The sequence below is a fragment of the Lygodium microphyllum genome, chromosome 21, assembly GCF_053477565.2.
Source record: "Lygodium microphyllum isolate KBCC chromosome 21, Lygodium_microphyllum_v1.1.10, whole genome shotgun sequence".
NCBI classification, from domain to species: Eukaryota; Viridiplantae; Streptophyta; class Polypodiopsida; order Schizaeales; family Lygodiaceae; genus Lygodium; species Lygodium microphyllum.
The window spans coordinates 4,707,633-4,726,546 of NC_141155.1; the positions used below are offsets into that span (position 1 = coordinate 4,707,633).

Below are 18,914 nucleotides of genomic sequence, written 5' to 3' on the forward strand. Positions count from 1 at the left end.
AACCATAAAGAATAGATTTCATGTTCCTAGGATAGAGGATCTATTTGATAAATTGCAAGGTTCTATCTACTTTAGTAGAATAGACCTTAAAAGTGACTATCACTATATTTGCATCATGCCTGAAGATATTCACAAGACAGCCTTTCCTACTGTGTCTGGCTTCAAGTTGTATGAATATCTAGTAATGCCATTCGATCTTACTAATGCACTTGCTACTTTCAACTGGATGATGGACAACTTATTTAGACCCCATAGAGCTTATACATGAGTATTATTTGACAATGTCATCGTCTACTCCAAAAGCATTGAGGAACATAAGAAGCATCTTGACGTAATATTACAAGTTTTGAGAGATAATAAACTTTTCATAAACCTTAAAAAGAGTGAGTTCTTTTTGAAAGAGATACACTTTCTTAGTCATGTTATCTTTGAATCAGGCATCGGGAATCAAGCATCTGTATGGATCTTGAAAAGTTAGAGACAATAAAGCCATGGCCAATACCTAGAAATATCCATGAGCTTAGAAGCTTTATTGGTATGTGTTCATACTATAGACACTTCATACCTAATTTCTCTTTCATAGTGGGACCATTGCATGATCTCACTAAAAAGAATGTAAGGTTTGCGTGGACAGATAAACAAAATGATGCATTCGAAAAGCTTAAAGAAAAAATTATTTATTGACCAGTACTTGTATTGCCGGACTTGTCAAAAGCATTTGAGGTCCAGTGCGATGCTTGTGGGCATAGCTTTGGAGCCGTGTTAACTCTAAGAAAGGCATGCAATGGCATATGAGAGTAGGAGATTAAATGAGCATGAAAGGAATCTAGGCATCTATGAAAAAGAGGCATTAGCTATAATGCATGCACTAGATACATGGAAGCAATATCTCTTAGGCACTCCATTTATTTTGCATATGAATCATCAAAGTTTGAAATAATTTCTTACACAAACTAAACTAAATGATAAACAAATGAGGTGGGAAAATTTTCTTTCTTAGTTCAATTTTCATATTGCTCACATTGCTAGTAAGCACAACCAGATGGCCGATGCATTATCACGAAGGCCAAGAGTAAATGCAATATCCATAACATCTCACAAGGATCTATCCGATATGCTAAACGAGTATGATATAGATCCGGACTTCAAGGATGTGATGCCCGCGTTTGCATTAGGAAAGAATGTGGAACCATACGATGTAAAAGATGGTTATCTTCTCTATGGCAATAGGCTATGTGTTACACATAGTATGCGTGATAAAGTAATGTATGAATCCCATGCTTCTCCATATGTGGGACATCAAGGGATTCAAGCTACGCTCAAAGGAGTAGAGATGTACTTTTACTGGCCAACGATGAAGATAGACATAACGGCTTATGTCTCTACATGCACAGTATGCCAAAAGGTAAAGTATGACAGAGGGAAACAATCAGGGTTGTTACAAACGTTGCCTATTCTTGATGCACCATGGGAAAGCATATCGATGGATTCCATCTTTGGATTGCCTAGATCTATTCAAGGGAATATGAGCACATGGACAATAGTTGATTGGTTCAGTAAGCAAGCACATTTCATACCGATCAAAAAAACTATCAAAGCACACCATATGGCAACCCTCTTTATTTCCCAAATTTTTAAGTACCATGGTTTACCTAAGTCGATTGTTTCCAATAGAGATCTAAGAATGACGAGCAATTTTTGGAAAGGACTCTTCAAGAACTTGGGTACAAAGTTGAATTTCTCATCGACATATCATCCCCAAATAGATGGCCAAAGTGAGATAGCAAACTTAACTATCATTGATCTACTAAAAGCCTTTGTCACGAAAGTACATCACCGAGATCAATGGGAAAAGTATTTACCTATGGTAGAGTATGCGTATAATAATACCATACATATGTCTACGAGTAAAACCCCATTTGAGATCGTAGAGGGAAGACCTAAGCTTCCATTCATAGTTAAGTATTTGGGCAATGTGTTTGCAGTGGACGAGTATAGCAAGGATCTTAAAGAATCCTTTCAGGGTTAAAGATGCTATATCCATCGCACAACAAAAACAAAAGATCATGGCTGACAAGCATAGACGCAAAGTGATCTTCAAAGAGAACGATTGGGCCTTGCTAAAGTTTTCCAATGCATGTCTAAGTGTAACTACATGCAAGGGAAAGCAAGGGCACCCAACGGGTCACTAGAAATACTATGCTAAACTAGCAAAAATGTATTATGGACCATTTCAAATTTTAAGCCTATCAATGAGACGGCTTATAAGTTAAGGCTACCAAGAACATGGCTCATACATAATGCTTTTCATGTAAGCCTGCTTAAGCCTTACAAAGGGGATGCACCTATGCAACCCATAACGGAAGAGCCCCCAGAATTTGAAGATCAAGAAGAGATCTTACAGCCGAAAAGTATTCTTCGACATGAGAACAAGGTATTACGCAGTGGTAAGGCTGTCATGACATATCCTATTAAGTTTAAGAATTATCCTTTTGAAGATGCACGTTGGATGCAAGACATTCAGTTAAAGGATAATTTAACTCTTGTAGATGACTACAATAGATCATGTCAAAAATAAAGAAGAATCTTTCCTTAAATCCCTTGACTTTTGGTAAGCATAACAGTCTTTCTTTACTTTTTGTACAAGAGTCAGAATAGCTTAAATGGATTGCAAAGGACTTACTACATCAAAGGTTAAAGGTAAGTGCAGGTATGAACAAAGTTTAAATTGAATTTCTATTTCTTTTTAACGTTCATAAGTTTATATGTGTATACCATCAGGTGCTTGGCTGAGGTGAATAATGGGTGTGTGTGTGGGTCAAAGGACCCCAGTTCGAGCCGCGGATGGTGTTGCTTGGCTAACTCATGATTATGAGTACTTTTTTTTAAAAAAGAAAAAAGTTTATATATGTATACACTAGTAATCAACTTGCAGTAGATTCTATCTCCCAAGTATCATGTAGATTTTGCCTATCTACAAAGGAAGTGATAAGAGGCTTATATGAATGCATGCTAGAAAATATGGCTGGCTTGCGGCAGCTAAGGATCCCAAGTACCTAGTAGATATGGCCTATCTACTATGGAAGAGCAAGAGGCTAAGTTTGAGACATGCTTGCAGAATCTCTGGCTCTCAAGCATCCGATGGACTAGTCATCCATTGCGAAAGATTGTCAACGGGTAAGAGGGATCCAATACCCAAAGGAAAAAGGACTAGGTATGACTTTATCTTCCTTAGCCCATAGTCGAGGACGACTATGATTTTTAAGAGCGAGGTAATGTCATCAAAATTAATTTCTAAACTCCTAAAAGTATTTCTCTACATTTTTTTATCAATTAGGTAAAAGAGAAAATAATAAAAAATAGAGAAATTGATTTTAGAGTTGTTTGATTATTTTCGATCGACTTGGAGACCACAAGAAATAATCAAGAAAAGAGCTAGAATAATGTAAAACAAGTGATCTGGGCCACAAGATTCGAGGTCTAAGGGTGGTGAATCCATGCAGGGCAAGACAATGGCCATTGGATCACTCCGACCAAAGATACAAGGCACTAGAAATCAATTTTTGCATTATTAGTGTTCACAAGTAATAATTAATTATTTAAAATTAATTAAATTTTAAATAATTATAATTATTGGCGGGGGCACTGTGACAAAGTCGAGAAAGCCCAAGGTTAATAAGAAAATTACCAGAAAGATATTTGGAACTAGCAGTCAGAAAATATATGAGTTTTGATGCTAGCGAGACCCACTTTGGGAACTCTCCGGGGCTACATGCAAAGGTAAAATGGACAAGCTATGGCTCTAAGTGCATGGGAAAAGTGCCAATAGATGACAAGGTTGTCCAAGAGAAGTGGAAACTATCTTGGAACAGGAAACCTAGTCCGGTTCAAGCCATAGGAATCTCTAACGAAAGGTGCACGGTTTTTTGTGTACACGAATAATTGATATTGTGCATATGATAATTAATCAATTTGAATTAAATAAATTAATTCTAATGTCGTGGATCAACTCGCAAGGTCGGGAATGGCCAAACAAGCATTGTGCCAAGTCCGACCAAGTGCATATGAACTATGGCTAGTGAATTATCCACCTGGGTAGTTATATAGGTAGTATAAAAGAGAGGAGGAGAGAGAAAGGAGAAATCAATTTGCTTTCATGAATGATCAGCACCATACATGTGGCAAAGTGCATGATCTTTGGGCAAATCAAGGGTGTGGAAGCCTCTGGTGATGCAGATGTGTGTCCCTCCTTTGCAGTAGAAAATGCTAATGTTGCCACACCCCTTCTTGCACTTGAAACTCCACCACTGTACTTCATTTGCAAAAAAAAAAAAAAAAACACACAGGTTGAACCTCCTCCTTGCAAAAAACGCAGCTGTTGTACGCTACTGTAGTGCCGAAGAGGAGAGAGAGAGAGAGAGAGGGTTGACGAGGGAAGAGGGAGAGAGGGCGTCCTCTCTTTCTCGCGCGCTGCTCCTCAAGACTAAGTTGAGGGAAGAGGTCGCAACCCCCTTCTCAGCTGGGTACGAGGGAGAGAGAGATGAGCTCAGGGATAATGCCTATGTATCATCCTGCTCCTAAATCATTTTCATTATATAAATTGAATAAGGTTAAAGAAGAGTTAATGGGTTACTACAACTGGTGGGTTATTACGCCTGGCGAGTTGGCATGCAAACCCAACAAATATTGTTATAGATACTCTTGAAGACATTCCATTTCCTCATGCACTAGTGTGTCAATTAGCCATAAAAGTATGAATTGTGAAGTCATTCGGAAGGATTCACATTGACATAAAGGCATAGAGAATGGATAAGTAATGTTTAAAGGTATACGATTATGCCAAATGTTAGAGAGAACAAGGGAAGCCAAAAAAAAGTTCTTGAAGGATGTCTAACAATTAAGAGATCCAAATTTTATCTTCAAGTAATGAAGTAATCAAACCTAGGAAATTGTTGAATATAGAGAAGAAAATGGTATTGTACCATTCCCTAAAAAAGACATCCATAAGATGTACACAAGGTCTTCCTTTTGAGCTCATATCAATTTGGATCCTCAACTTTAAGCTTGAGCTAAAAATTTTCTAAATGTAAAATTCTCGATACCTTGTTCCTCAATAGATAACCTTCTAGGTTCCATCCAAACATCTCTTTGAGATCATTATGAAAATATCCCTCACCAAAGCAAGGAGAAATCGATATAATTCCCATAACTTTTTCCAAGAGGTCAGGCAAGCAAGTACGCTTTTTTCACCACAATCAAATACATATTGATGAAGTCTCAATTTTTAGTCCTTATGGCCTTCATGTGCTATGGCCCAAAATGAAAATTCATTTTGGATATCAATGGGAAGAATTTGATGTATGGTGGAGCTACCATCAATATCATGACTAGGCACACCATGATACAACTTTGTTTCAATGTTTCCAAAGCAATTCGATTCTAGGTGAGCATGACAAGTGAAAAAAATTGGTCCCTTTTGGATTCTTTGAGTGGTTACTTTGAAACTCGGAGGTAATAACTTAATTTCAATATTTCTAGTGATGGAAATGATAATGTATGCCCGTAATTACCTCATATTATTTGGTAAGACTTGGATGAGATCTTTCAAGGCAGAAAGGAATGTCCCAAATATGAAGTTTACATACCAATTGGAATAATTATTTAAGCAATCTTACATATTAATGCAAGAATGTCTTAGAGGAGACCATTATAGCTTTTTAAAGAAGATTAGAAGAAGCAACCCTCAAAGAATAACAATGGGCACCCAAGGATTAACTTTCCAATGGAGAATATTAGCTTATGTGGAATAATTTCGAGTCAAAATTGAGCCCAATAGTCTAGCAAAACACGAGGTAGATCAATATTTCCCTCACATGCTTGAGAAAGCACAACTTGCATAATTTTTTTCTTCATGATATAATGAATCTTTGAGTAAGTTTCAACAAAAATGGTGGACCCATTAAAGTTTCAGAGAAACTTTCCCCCAAGAAAGACGAAATTCCAATAGATCATTTTATCAAACTTGACTGGTTTTTCAACCCATCCATGAGGAGAACAATAAGGAAAAGGCTAAATATTTGATCATAGAAAATGACGACTATGAAAATCATATCTACCAAAACATTGCGTGTAGGTTATAAATGGAACTAAATAATAGACTCATGAAGTTGTAGAGACTGTTTATACCACACGAGTCCAATCCAAATGGTTTAAAAACACAAAATGATCATAAAAGTTTACATGAATGAATATATACTTATAAGAGGGATAAAGGGTACGGACAATAGTCAGGTGAAGGATCCTTAGGACAAGGCAAATGGATCGCGGCAGGTTGCAAGCATACGACACGCGGGCGGCGGCCCGTGGGCTTTTACAACTAAGAAAAAGGACAAGACACCATTCTCTTTCTTCTCGTGGAGTCTGGACGCAGCAGTAGTACTTAGGACAAGGCAAATGGAACAAGATAGCCTTATATCGACTATAATATAACATGACCGCATTAAAAAAGACTTGAGTCTTGCAAGGATAGCACACCATTCTTAGAAAAGAAAAAAGAAAAAAGACACCATTCGACACGTCTCCCATCTTCCTTTATAAGAACACACACAGGCATCGTCGCTCTTCACCATCACCCTTCTTTTAGACACCTAATAGCCCCAGTAGCCATCATGAAGTTCTACTTAGCTATCCTCACCATCGTCGCTCTGCTATCTGCCGCAGAGGCGCCTCTGCAAGTGCGGTGGCAACGTCCAGGCCACCGCTGCCTGCTGCCAGAACGTCGGAGGAGCCGTTTCCGGCAACGACTGCCCCGCCAACCAGATCAGCGAGAGGCTCAGCAACTTCGCCCGATGCTGCAACTCTCTGGGTTCTAAGTCCGACTGCCGCTGCCCCGTCGGTTGTTAGGTAATTCATAGGGCAAGGAGAAAGGCAAAGTGTGCGAAGAGAAGCACGGAAAGCCTCTTAAGAATTTTAGCATTAGACGCTTCATTTGATTTTCTGTTTGTGTTTTTGGAATATTGCGAAGAGTAAATGGGAGGACCATGCGAAAGTGATGTTACTTTGTTTTAGAGGTCAGCAAAGTTTTTTTTGGGTTGTCTAGAAGATTTAGAGCATTCATCTATATGACCAAGAGCTATCCCATTTTATGGTGACTTTAGGCAAGGAATCTCATCAAGTTATGTGGTTGTCAGGTATTGTAGCATGGCGGGAACTACTTGTGGATGAGTAGCCAGGCCATGCGGCATCAGCACATCCCTCCCCACACATCGCCTTCCCCTTTCCTTTCCTAAATCTATGTACTATGTGGCATTAGCACATGCCTCCCCCCCTATCGCTTTCCCAATAAAATAAATCATTTTCTCAAGGAGTTAGTAATGTACTTTTCTCTCTCTCTCTCTCTCTCTCATTTCTTGTTTAGGAATGGCTACTTGTTGCCCAAGGGGGCTAGCTTAGTTGGAAGAGGGTTGGGCTTGCATCACCAAGGTGGTGGGTTCAACCACCATAGTCTGCGTAGTCACTTCAACGTCACTTCAACAGTTGAAGTGGCAACCAAATCTACGTTCCTTGAAAAGTTTTGAATAGTTGTTTGTTCTTAAGATTGAATAAGTGATCTCCTCCTCCCTCTCGATGTTTCCCTCCGTGTTGTTTGAGGGTTGCAAATTCTCTCGGCCTTTGAGAAAGATAGCGTCAACTCTGACCTCATTTTCTAGCCTTTCCTTGCCCCTTTTAAGTTAACAGGAGAGAGAGTCTACCCCTCCCCCAAAGCATAGGATTCACAACTTTAAAAATCAACTTCGAGGAGGAGGGTTTTATGCAGTTCAATAGTCATTGTTTTAAGTTCATTTCTTAAAATTTTACCTAAGATTTCTTTTGGCAAAGAGTTTTATTCTTCCATTGAATATCAAAATTCCTTGAGGTGAATTGCAAATGTAAGGATAATTAATTTCTTTTCATGCATTAAGCTTTACCTTACCATGTGGACAAGTACTCCAAAGTTGAAATATATCCAAGCTTTAAGTTCAGTGCTATATTTTGTGATTAAACTGTAGGGTCCAATTAATTATCGTTTTCCCTATGCACAAATCAAGCATTCCTTTACGATGTGAACATAATACCAACCATATTGTGATTACAAGGAATCAAAGCAACATAACTAATTATGAATGTGATTGACCAAAGCATTGTGTATCAACATGTAATGTAACCAACATGAGTATAAGAGGTACATCATTTGGTAAGATGCAAGGTTCTTCATGCGCAACAAGGGTATCACCATCACTTATAGCTACACACTATTAGACTAGGCTAATCCATACATGAAGCAAATCTGACATTGTAGAGTTGAATGGGCGGCATATCATTTGCTAAGATACAAGGTTCTTCATGCAACAGGGCTGCCACCATCACTTAGCTACAAACTATTAGACTAGGCTAATCCATACATGACAAGCAGCATCCTTGTCAGCTTTGGATGTGAGGAAGGGAAAGATCATGGCTAAGAATTTTTGGGGTGGTTATGCACTTTTGTTCTTCTCTATGTGTGTGTATGTATGTACGTACATGCAACAGGGCTACCACCATCACTTAGCTACAAACTATTAGACTAGGCTAATCCATACATGAAACAAATCCAACATTGTAGAGTTATATGGACAACATGCAAGTTCTTTCACACAAGAGCAAAGCCAACATCACATAGCCATGGAGCGTACTGCAAGCCCTTCCATACATGGATCAAATTCAAGAAAAAGCAATAGTACAAGCTATTAAAAAAGCCCTTACTTTGTCCCACGTATAAGAAGTGTTTTTCACTTCAACCCATGCATAAAGGGGGACTTGTTGTATCCAATACATTTATGGCAAAAATATAAACATACTTCCACTAAATCTAAAGGCAAGACATGGATCAAATTCAAGAAAAAGCAATAGAACAGGCTATTGCAGAAAAAAAGGAAGGGAAGGCTTTCTAGGCTCCATACTTATAACAACAAGAAAAAAAGAACCATACTTTTTCCCACACATAAGAAGGATGAGCATTCCAGTTCAAGCAATCATAAAGAGAGAATGGAAAGAGAGTGTGTGGCCCAAAGCATGCTATCAATGACAAGAGAGACAGGCAACATCCTTGTCAACTTTGGATGTGAGGAAGGGAAAGATCATGGCCAAGCATTTTTGGGGAGGTTATGCACTTTTGTTCTTCTCTATGAGTGTGTATGTATGTACGTATGCATACATACACATATACACATACGCACGCACATATATATATATATATATATATATATATATATATATATATATATATATATATATATATATATATATATATATATAGTTTAAGGCTATCCATACTCAACCTATCATGTGCTGCTGTCACTAGCCAAGAAGAGTGGACACCATCACCTCATCATAGTGTAGTGACCTTAGAAGACAACTCGACTATGAGTCAATGCCAGAGGGGACCATGGACTAGAAACATACGGAGGATAACCTGGCTTGTCAGGCCAATCGTACCAAACGGTGCACTATCACTAATCTCCTACTGTGTGTACTCTACTAGGCAATCTAACTACAACTAACTATTGTGATCTCTAGGGGTAACGAAACTCTACCTCAACTATCCTACTAACTCACACAGTGGTCTAGGCTAGCTCTCTATGCCAAGAATCACTCAAGTTTTGTCGAATCATCCTAAAACGTATCTGCTATGCCAAATGCTAAATATCAGATCTAGCAAGCAAATGGACTCAGAATCGATCCAAACTTGAATCAGATGATCGCTAGACTCTAGGGAACACAAGCATATGGTCAAATCCTAGACAGTACTTTTGTAGGTCAATCAAATAGCCTCGGAACACCTGCGCGTATGTGTTTGTGCAGGTCACAAAAAGTGACGACTCTCACTACACCCCTAATCTCCTAGTCGAGTAGACTCTAGTGGTGGTCTTGAATCTGGAAACGGACTTCTCTAGAGCCAGATATGACTACCTGATGCTCTAGGTGGGTCTATGCTGATAGGCATGTGCACACACCACAAAAATATGCACGACCAAGATCAAACAGTAGCTAATCAGTATTAGAACATATCTATAAAGCATCACTACAAAATATTAATGAGAACGCACGCAGCAAGCTCGAGAAGATTTGCTCAAAAAGCTCTCTTAGCGCTTTACTTAGTCTCTTCACTACTGGTCCTTACAAATGAGCTAGGAGCTCACTTAAGTACTCCCACTCACTCATAATCACTGAGTCATCATGACTTACAACTTGGAAGCCTCATCTGACCCCATTACATCATTGTTTATACAATTGATGACTCTTTTATACATTGATTTATGGGATTTTGTACATATTTATGGGAATTTTTTGGGACTTCGGACTGTTGGACTTTCGAGCTCCAACACTCTCTTGCACCTAGTCAATGTCCGTCCTCGAACATGCTGGTAATGTCCTTGGAAAGCTTTTGGTTCGGTGCTTTGTTGGGCATGCACGGTACCTTGATTCAGCAGTTTATTCTTGAGGTGCTCGGTAGAAGAACAAGACTTCCTCGTTTAAATGTGTGTTTACCCACATTAGCTTGATTGTCTTGAACTTAGCAGCACTTGTTAATGGAGACTGTTTTAAGAATATGTACCTCCTTTTTGGGAAGTAACATTCTCTTTTCTTTAACTTTTAGCTTGTAATACTTTTGACCATGTAACTCTCTTGTGTAGAAGAGGTGTGATGAAGCCTTAAATTTAAACCTTGTAGCTCTTTATCAGCTGAAATATGTATCAATAGTCATCTGTATGACTGCGTTGAACTTCATGTTCCTATTGCTAATTTTGTCTGTTTCAGTTTCTAGCTTTGATATTCTTGAAGTATCTTTAGTCTACTGGTGATTCCCCTTTTGTATCCCTGTTGGACCTTGAAGATTCGCCAGTTGTCTTTGATGATTCGTTTGCTCTATTCTAGCATTGCGCCTTTACTCTTTGAACTAAGCTTCAAGCAGATTTTCTATTTTTACTTTTATAATATACTAAATAAAAGAAAAATGCAAAAAAACTCTATATTATCTCTAAAACAAATTATTTTTGGCACAAGAAGCAAACCGGTGCGGTGGTAGTCGTTGAGGATATTGATTGCTCCGTGCAGTTAGGTGATCGTACAGTTGAAGATGATCATGGTTTGGTGCAGGCAAGGCAGGTGATGGTAAAACTAGGCTTACTTGCCATGGGCTCCTCAATTTTACTAATGGGCTATGGTCATGCTGTGGCGAGGAACGCATACTTATTTTCACTACCAATTTCAAGGACAAGCTTGATCCTGCCCTTCTTCGGCCAAGTCGCATGGACATGCACATCTTGCTGTCTTATTGGACCTTTCCAGCTCTCAAGAAGCCAGTGAGCAGTTATTTAGGCATTGAAGATCACCCAATGTTTCCTGCGCTTGAGGCTACCATGTCAAGGATCCCTCACAAAATCTCTCCAGTATACATGGCCGAGATGCTGATCAGGAAATCAAAGCAACCATGATGCAGCATTCAAGAAAATTATGGTTGCATTGGAGACAAATGCATCAAGTCACTTAGATGTCAATTGTGTTGATGGTAAAGTAGCTGTGAATGGATTTGACAAAATGTCATCTGGGACATTGCTTGAGAGTCCAAAGATGCGGCGGAAAAAGCAGGTTTTCCTCTTCATGGCTGTTGTCAGAGGCAAGCATGCAGACTAGTGCAGTCGAGGGTAGAGTGTCTGTTCTCTCTAGATGAGACTACACATGAGATGGCAATGCTTACAATTGCTTGGAGTTTAAGCAGTGTTCCGATGAGACCCGGGCAAAACCCTTTTGTAAGGGGCTCGGAGAACAATCAAGATATGGTTGTGCTTTTACCACATTTGGAAGATCTATATGCCCATACATACAACCCACTGATTTCTAGGCATAAGGCGGCTCTAAGCATTATTACAGTGAACGAGGAAGGATCACATTAATGGTGTGCCTTGCATTCTTTTGAATAATCCTCAAGCGCTCCTGGCATTGTTCTATGGAGGTCTTTTTAATGTGTACATTTTTCCCAGAGATGAGTTCAACAATCTGTTATTATCATCATGAAGGCATTCAAAATGCTAGGAGTACCTTCACAGTGTTGGACAGATGAGCCAAGCCCTGTTTTTGGTGGTATTGGTGAAAGAAATGGTATTGTAAATCAAATGACAACTTGGAAAGAAGCACATTGAGTTCAAGACTATTGGTTTCTATATGTTCCAGAAAACCATACAAATTACATGCAAACTCTAGATAATTTTACAAGAATGCAAGTGCCAAAGATGAGAGTCTATCTTTCCATTTACAACTTATTCCACAAAGATATACTTTTATGACTTGGGCTCAGCTTCTTCTGAAAATTTTTGGGTTCCTTCTTAGACCATAGCTCTAAAGGAATCAGATACTTTAATGGCATGTTTTGCAATTGATTGTCAGCTTGATTCAATGGCACTTTTGGGTTCCTTCTTAGACCATAGCTCTAAAGGAATCTCATACTTTAATGCCATATTTTGCAATTGATTGTCAGCTTGATTCAATGGCACTTTTGGGTAACATACATCTTATCAAAGTTATGATTCTGTTAGTTGGTTTACATTGGGCGAAGTTCTAGTAAAATCATAAAATTGTGTTTGGTTGTGGACTCAAAGAGGTTGTAAGCTTAGCCAAGAAATCCCTATGAGACTGAGATGCACGAGATTGAGATATATTTTGCACAGTGTGGTGCAGCCACCACAGCTGCTTTTGTCATCTGCAAATGCCTCCATAGACTCATTCACTGTCATCTTGTAGGTTGCTATGCACCCTTCTCCTTAACTGTGCGAGTAGAGATGGTGGAGGGGGGGAAGGGGGCAGCCTCTAAGCTGCAAAATGCTGCCACATGTGCCCAAAAGACCACATGTTCTATGGTGGGATTGCACTGTGTTGAGGGTTTGAGAACTAAGCTGAGGAAATGGAGTTCTGTCTAAAACATGTTGCGAAGTCACTCAAGTATGGTATAGATCAACCAGTGATAAAGGGCAATTCAAAATTCATCGGATTATTATGCCAAAAATGAAGGATTTGCCATTTTTAACACTCAAATGTGTGCAAATCAACTGGCTTGCTTCAAGACAAGCTTGAAACCTAGTCCGATTTCTAATGGAAAAGATGGGTGTTTAGCGAAGAATATAGAAAAAGTCAATTTTTAGAGGAAAATGTTTGTTTAGAGTGTTTTCTCTCCTATGCAGTGCTCACAGAAACACTATTTTGAATTGGCCTTAACACTATTTTGAATCGATTGAAATTGCAAAATACTGGCTGGATTTCAAGATTATCTTTGAAAAAACATTGAATTTTTGCATGTTTTAGTTGAAAATCCGGCAAATTCATCATTTTTTGGCAAAAATACCGGCTGAGTTTCACGTCTATCCTTATTTTGATTGGTTGGAAAAAAAAAATTGGAGCCCTCTCCTATGCTTGAAGTCCAAATATGGTCAATTTATGGCTTGCACTCTGTCTTTGTTTTTGTTAGAAAAAAATTTTTGTGACTAAAGTTAACAAGGGGATGCTTGAAAAATGAAGAATTTGGTGGAATTTGGTTTTCTTCTAGGCATGTTCACATTTAGCTGGTTCAAAATACTTTTGGGTGATATATCTCATCGAAGTTATGATATGCATTCTACATCTGTCCAAAATTGATTTATCGTTCTGGGATCATTAGAGAGCAAGGCATTTGTATCATCCACAAATTGAGAAAGGCATTGTTGCAAACCATTAGGCAAAGTAACACCCTGAATAAGGCCTTCAATCATAGAATCCTTTACCAGACAGTTGAAGCCGTCGGATATTCAATGGCTGGCAGATAACTTATTGGATGATGCCAGGGTAAGAGCTCAGAGGCCAGCCTATGGCTCCTAGCAATTTAGTGGAAATTTAGTGATGTATAAATCCATGAATGAAACGGTACGGCAAAGCTTTGATGGTTTTCAAGACATTTTGCTACAGGGGCAAGCTTTGCCAAATGACAAGGAGATAGTGAGCAACAATTCTGTGTATGCAGGGCGGATGAGGAAGGGTGGATTTTTGTTTTACATGAGATCTTCTTATGTTGTGCCCTTGTCTTACTTCTTCATTTTCTTAAATGAGACTATTGAGGGCTACTATCTCAGATGAATTCTAGGGACCAACTTATACGAGCTCAACACACAGCTGTTCATCAATTTCACTCAAGCTCTTGACAATGGACCCTCTCCATCGGCTCAGAATTGCTTTACTAATGCCTCCAATTCGATGTTGCAACCCTATGCGATGTTGCTGGGCCAGATACCAGATTAGGTCAAGGGAGTTGTGTGGACAATTATAACCAAAATTTTGTAAATAAGTTTTCAAAATTGAAGTGATAGAGGTTCATTTTTGTAATTGATGGGGCTGATTTGAAGCTTTCAACATGTAAAGTTGAGTTCAAAAGGTAAACATAAAAAAGAAGTGACTATATTTCATTTCATCAATTTTTGTAAGGACTTTTTAGACTTGAAATTGAATTGGAAAGAGCTTCTTGGAGTTTCTGCCTTCTTGCACAATCTTTTGTTGCATGAAGGTGAGTGAGTATTTTTGAACCAAATTTCATGTGCTTGTTATTTTTAGTTCTCTTTCTGTGTTGATTTGTGTTGTGTTTTGCGGAGCGTTTCTCGTCCCATGTAATTTTCAACCCCAATGCATTTTGGGTTTTGATAATTAAATCTAAGTGTGGAGAGGGTTGTTTTGAGATTCAAAACCACTTGGAGAGTCCTCAGAGCATGAGGATCATCATTAGTTGTATTTGACACAAGTGCATGTCATACATTGTTGTATCACATTTTAGATTTGGTATGAAAACTCTTGGATTTCCACTAAACTTCATGATAAGCTTTCTTAGAATCCTATCTACTAGAATATGCAAGTAGTTTGCATAATGGAGCTCCAAGTTTGTGTAGATTTGAGAGTTTCTTCAGAATTATTAAATGGACTCTTTTGATTACATTTGAGCATTTTGAGCTAAGTGGAGAGGAGTGTTGATAGAATCTTATCACAATCCCTAATATACATCTTCAACAGTTTTCCATGGCAGCACATTAGTTTCATCACTATACTAACCTGCTTTCGCACACATAGATTGGCAATATAGCGTGGCCCCACACTGTCCCAAGCTTGAGTCCCTCTTGGTATTGACATACTCTATGCGTGAAGCTGTGAGACTCTCTATTAAAACAAAGGAGTATCCTCCTTAAGCATCACAAAGGAAAGCACCCTTCCTATTGTTATACTATGCATACTTGGAGCTTTGCAGTGTCGATATCCAAAAATTGTGTAGATTTGGGATGACTAGTTTGGCTAAGAAGATCTCTAGCTTAATCACACCATCATTTTGAAAGCCTAGTTGTGGCAAGATCTCTTTCAACACGAGAGCAAGAGTAAAGCTTTTTTCCAAGGTGCAAAATTCTAGGTTATTTTCTTTTTGCCTTTTATTTTTCCATATAACCATTCCTACATATTGTGAACGTAAAATCTTTTCTAAACACTTGGATTGTATAACCGAGGATCTTTTGGGAGCAACAAATAATCTTTCGGGAACAAAAAAGAGTCTTTTGGGATGCTTGAAGAGGATATAAAAAACAAGGGTTTAAAGAAAGGAATGTAGCATCTCTCTCTCTCTCTCTATGTACTCTGAAATGTAGAAATTACTTTGAATGCAAGTGTAGGACTGAAACAATGGAGGGACTCAAACAATGGAGAAAGCTGAGCATAGAAAGAGGCGGGATAGGATTCTTTGCTAGCACTAGAAAATGGACAGATGAGACAATGATGAAGAGGTATGGGCTGTTAGATATGATCAATGCCCCACCCTCATTAGGTACTACCAATGATCCATGGTGCTCAAAGTTGTAAGGCCCCCATTATGAGGAGAAGCCAAGTGTGAGCCCGGACATTGGTGGAGTCCTGACTTGTATATCAGATGAGGTCTATGTGACCGGATGGCAAAAAGGTGACCATTGTGGGTCTAATCTTTGGGTTAGACAGAGTGGTTAAGCTGGTAGCAACTCGAGGCACATTGCATTGAGTTGCGTGGTAAGGGAGTTAAAAGGGGCCCCTATTGTGGGGTCCGGGGGCCGCGGAAGCGGCCCCTGGCTGGGGGGTCCCAGGGGGGCCAGCGGCCCCCCTGGCGGGGGTCCGGGGGCAGCGCCCCCGGCCCGATGGTAAAGGGAATATTCCCTGGAATATTCCCTGGCCGACTAGTGGAGGCTCATATGGTAGGTCGGTCAGCAGGCCGACCTAACGACCTTCGCGGGCTATAAAAGCTAAACCCCTTCGCAGCCATCTTACACTCATCTTTCACCCAGTCAGAGTTGTTGTTCCAGCTAGCCTTAAGCTCTTCACCTATCTTCTGTCTAGATCGCCATCTAAGCTTCACACAGTGGAAGCGCACGGGTGGACAGAGCCATCTTTGTATCAGTTGTTTGGAGTTAAAGAATTTTACTGATTCTCCTCTTATCTGTTGTGTACTCTCTATCTCTTTCTCAGATTCTGTTCGCTGCGCCGTGTAATATTTTACATGGGCTACATGTAACATAATTGAGAAAAACATGAGAATAAGATTTTACTGCCTCAACAGAAAAGAAAAGAAACTAGCACGGCTGATAGACCAGTTTAAGGGTTGACAATGTTTTCAGAAGTTTAGCAATCACCTACCAGAAGTTGTAAAGACAATTATTGAAAAAAGATGCATAAAAGGTCTTTTTATATCTTACTTCCATACAAGTCAGAACGCCAAATTAGTTTCTCATTTTCCTAAACATACCAATTAAATCCCTTGGGCATTTTCAAATTACCAGAAGCAACACAGCCTCAATCTTCTCTTTTGAGAGTTTGACATTGTGAGCCACATGAAAATAGGGATGGAAAACTTTCCTCGTTATGCAGTTGATTAATCCAATCAACACCTTAGATGCAGACCACCAACAAAGACGCATTTGATATCGCAATGACTGACACCTATAAAGGACTTTTACCTGTTTTAACTCAACACCAATCTGTTTACCAGAATCAATCTCATCATATACTGGGGCAAACCACAATAAAAGCTTTTCAATAAAAACTTTAATACATGTTTTAGAAAGACAGAAAGCAATCACGGCCACTGGACTAGTAGGTCCACTAGGTGTAACCATTCAACTTTTGACAGTGACATGAGCAAGGCAAAGATTGTCTGACCTAGACTATCATTAACTAAGCCTCACATCAACTGAATCAAATAGTATAATCGACATAAACCCCTAAGCAAAGGCATGGAGCTTTATACACTCGCTATAGTGACACAACGTAATTACTTCAAGATCACTACTCCTAGCCAATCAAAGCCTTGAGCCTGGTTGATCACTTAACAGGATTTACACCATATGTACCCACAAGACTTCACGTTAAAGCCAAGCAGCATGCTTCACCACAAGTAGTCCTCTTTCTACAAGCAGGAAGTTGAACAGATGGTAGTAGGCTCTCATTCAAATGACTAAACATCTTCATTTATTCCAGCTTGCACAATAATTCAGATCACATTACCATCATTCAGTTTCATCGATTTGCAAAACTTTTGTCAAAGACATTGCTTCCACATGCAAATACCAACTAGAGTCCAAACTATCAACAGAGGAATGAGTAGAAAAACTACTGCTAGCAGTAAGAGAACGCCAATTAACCTACTCTTATTATCAGCGAGACAATACAAAGACACTCCCAATAAGTAAAATGTCCATAATTATTCCACAAACACACATACAATGCAAAAGGCCCAGTAAAACGAGGAGAGAAAAATATTAAACTTTAGAGTAAAAACCTAATCAGTGAAACTAAACCAATGTTTCCTCACATTCAGCTTCAAAATAACTTGCAAAAACATATGGTCAACATAGGCACATCACTAAATCATGTGTGCCATAACCACGCATGTCATATTTGAAAAAATACATGTGTTCACCTTAAATATATATTGTTTTGTAAGTGAAAAACAAACATAAATCACTAAATGCTAGCTTAGCTCTCAGTAGCCAGGTTCGAGATATCCACAAATTGCGAACGCTTCATATCTTTATTACTAATTTACTTACCATGATGTATATGTGACAACTTAAAAAAAGCATGGCTCAACATTTGTGAGGCAAAAAGAAAAATTCTAACTTTAGCTATCAAGGCCTGATGTCAATTCTTTAGAGTCAAAATCCATGTATTGACAAAAAAACTGATGACATGGTATGGATGCAAATGTTGAAGCATAAAACAAAAATTAATCTGATGTTATTCTTGCATGCTTGGACTCATCACATCAAGGATCCACATGTACTTATGAGATTAGAATCATTAACTCCAACATGGTAGCAGTACAAGGCTTGAAAATTGTTGATTTTTTGTTGGCTTTCTCAGCATACCCTTCCAAGAGAAACGATCTATTTCAAGTTGAGTAATATGCTTCAATATTGCAAGTGAACCCTTCAACTTGATTCAAACATTTCACATTTAACCCAAAGTGAAACACTTCTCATAGCAAACTTGAACTAGAAAGAGAAAAGAAAAGACCATCAACCTGTAAGATGGCAATGATCTTTGGCAAAAAAAAAAACCTTGACTTTAACTTGTGATGCAGATTCAAACTCTCAAACCAAAATGCACAACATAAAATTAAAAAAAAAAGTCATTAACTCGTTCCAAGGCCTACAAAATGATTTGCCTTGAGACCAAAGCAAGGTGAGAAATAAAAAGCTATTAATCTAAATCAATCTAGAAAGATCTTAAAAGCTTAACTTCGCAAAGTGCAACCACAACTTCGTTAATTTGGCAGATTTAGTGCTCAACTCCCATGCATAATGGCATAGAGGTGAAAA

The 18,914-nt window shown here is 38.8% G+C and overlaps 1 long non-coding RNA gene across 1 annotated transcript; it reads left to right on the forward strand.

The window, feature by feature from the left end:
- The first annotated feature begins 6,444 nt into the window (after positions 1–6,444).
- LOC148017708 (uncharacterized) lies at positions 6,445–7,363 on the forward strand. Its single transcript, XR_015687703.1, has 2 exons — positions 6,445–6,903; positions 7,191–7,363. It is a non-coding gene; the product is annotated as an uncharacterized LOC148017708 (long non-coding RNA).
- Positions 7,364–18,914: the final 11,551 nt, after the last annotated feature.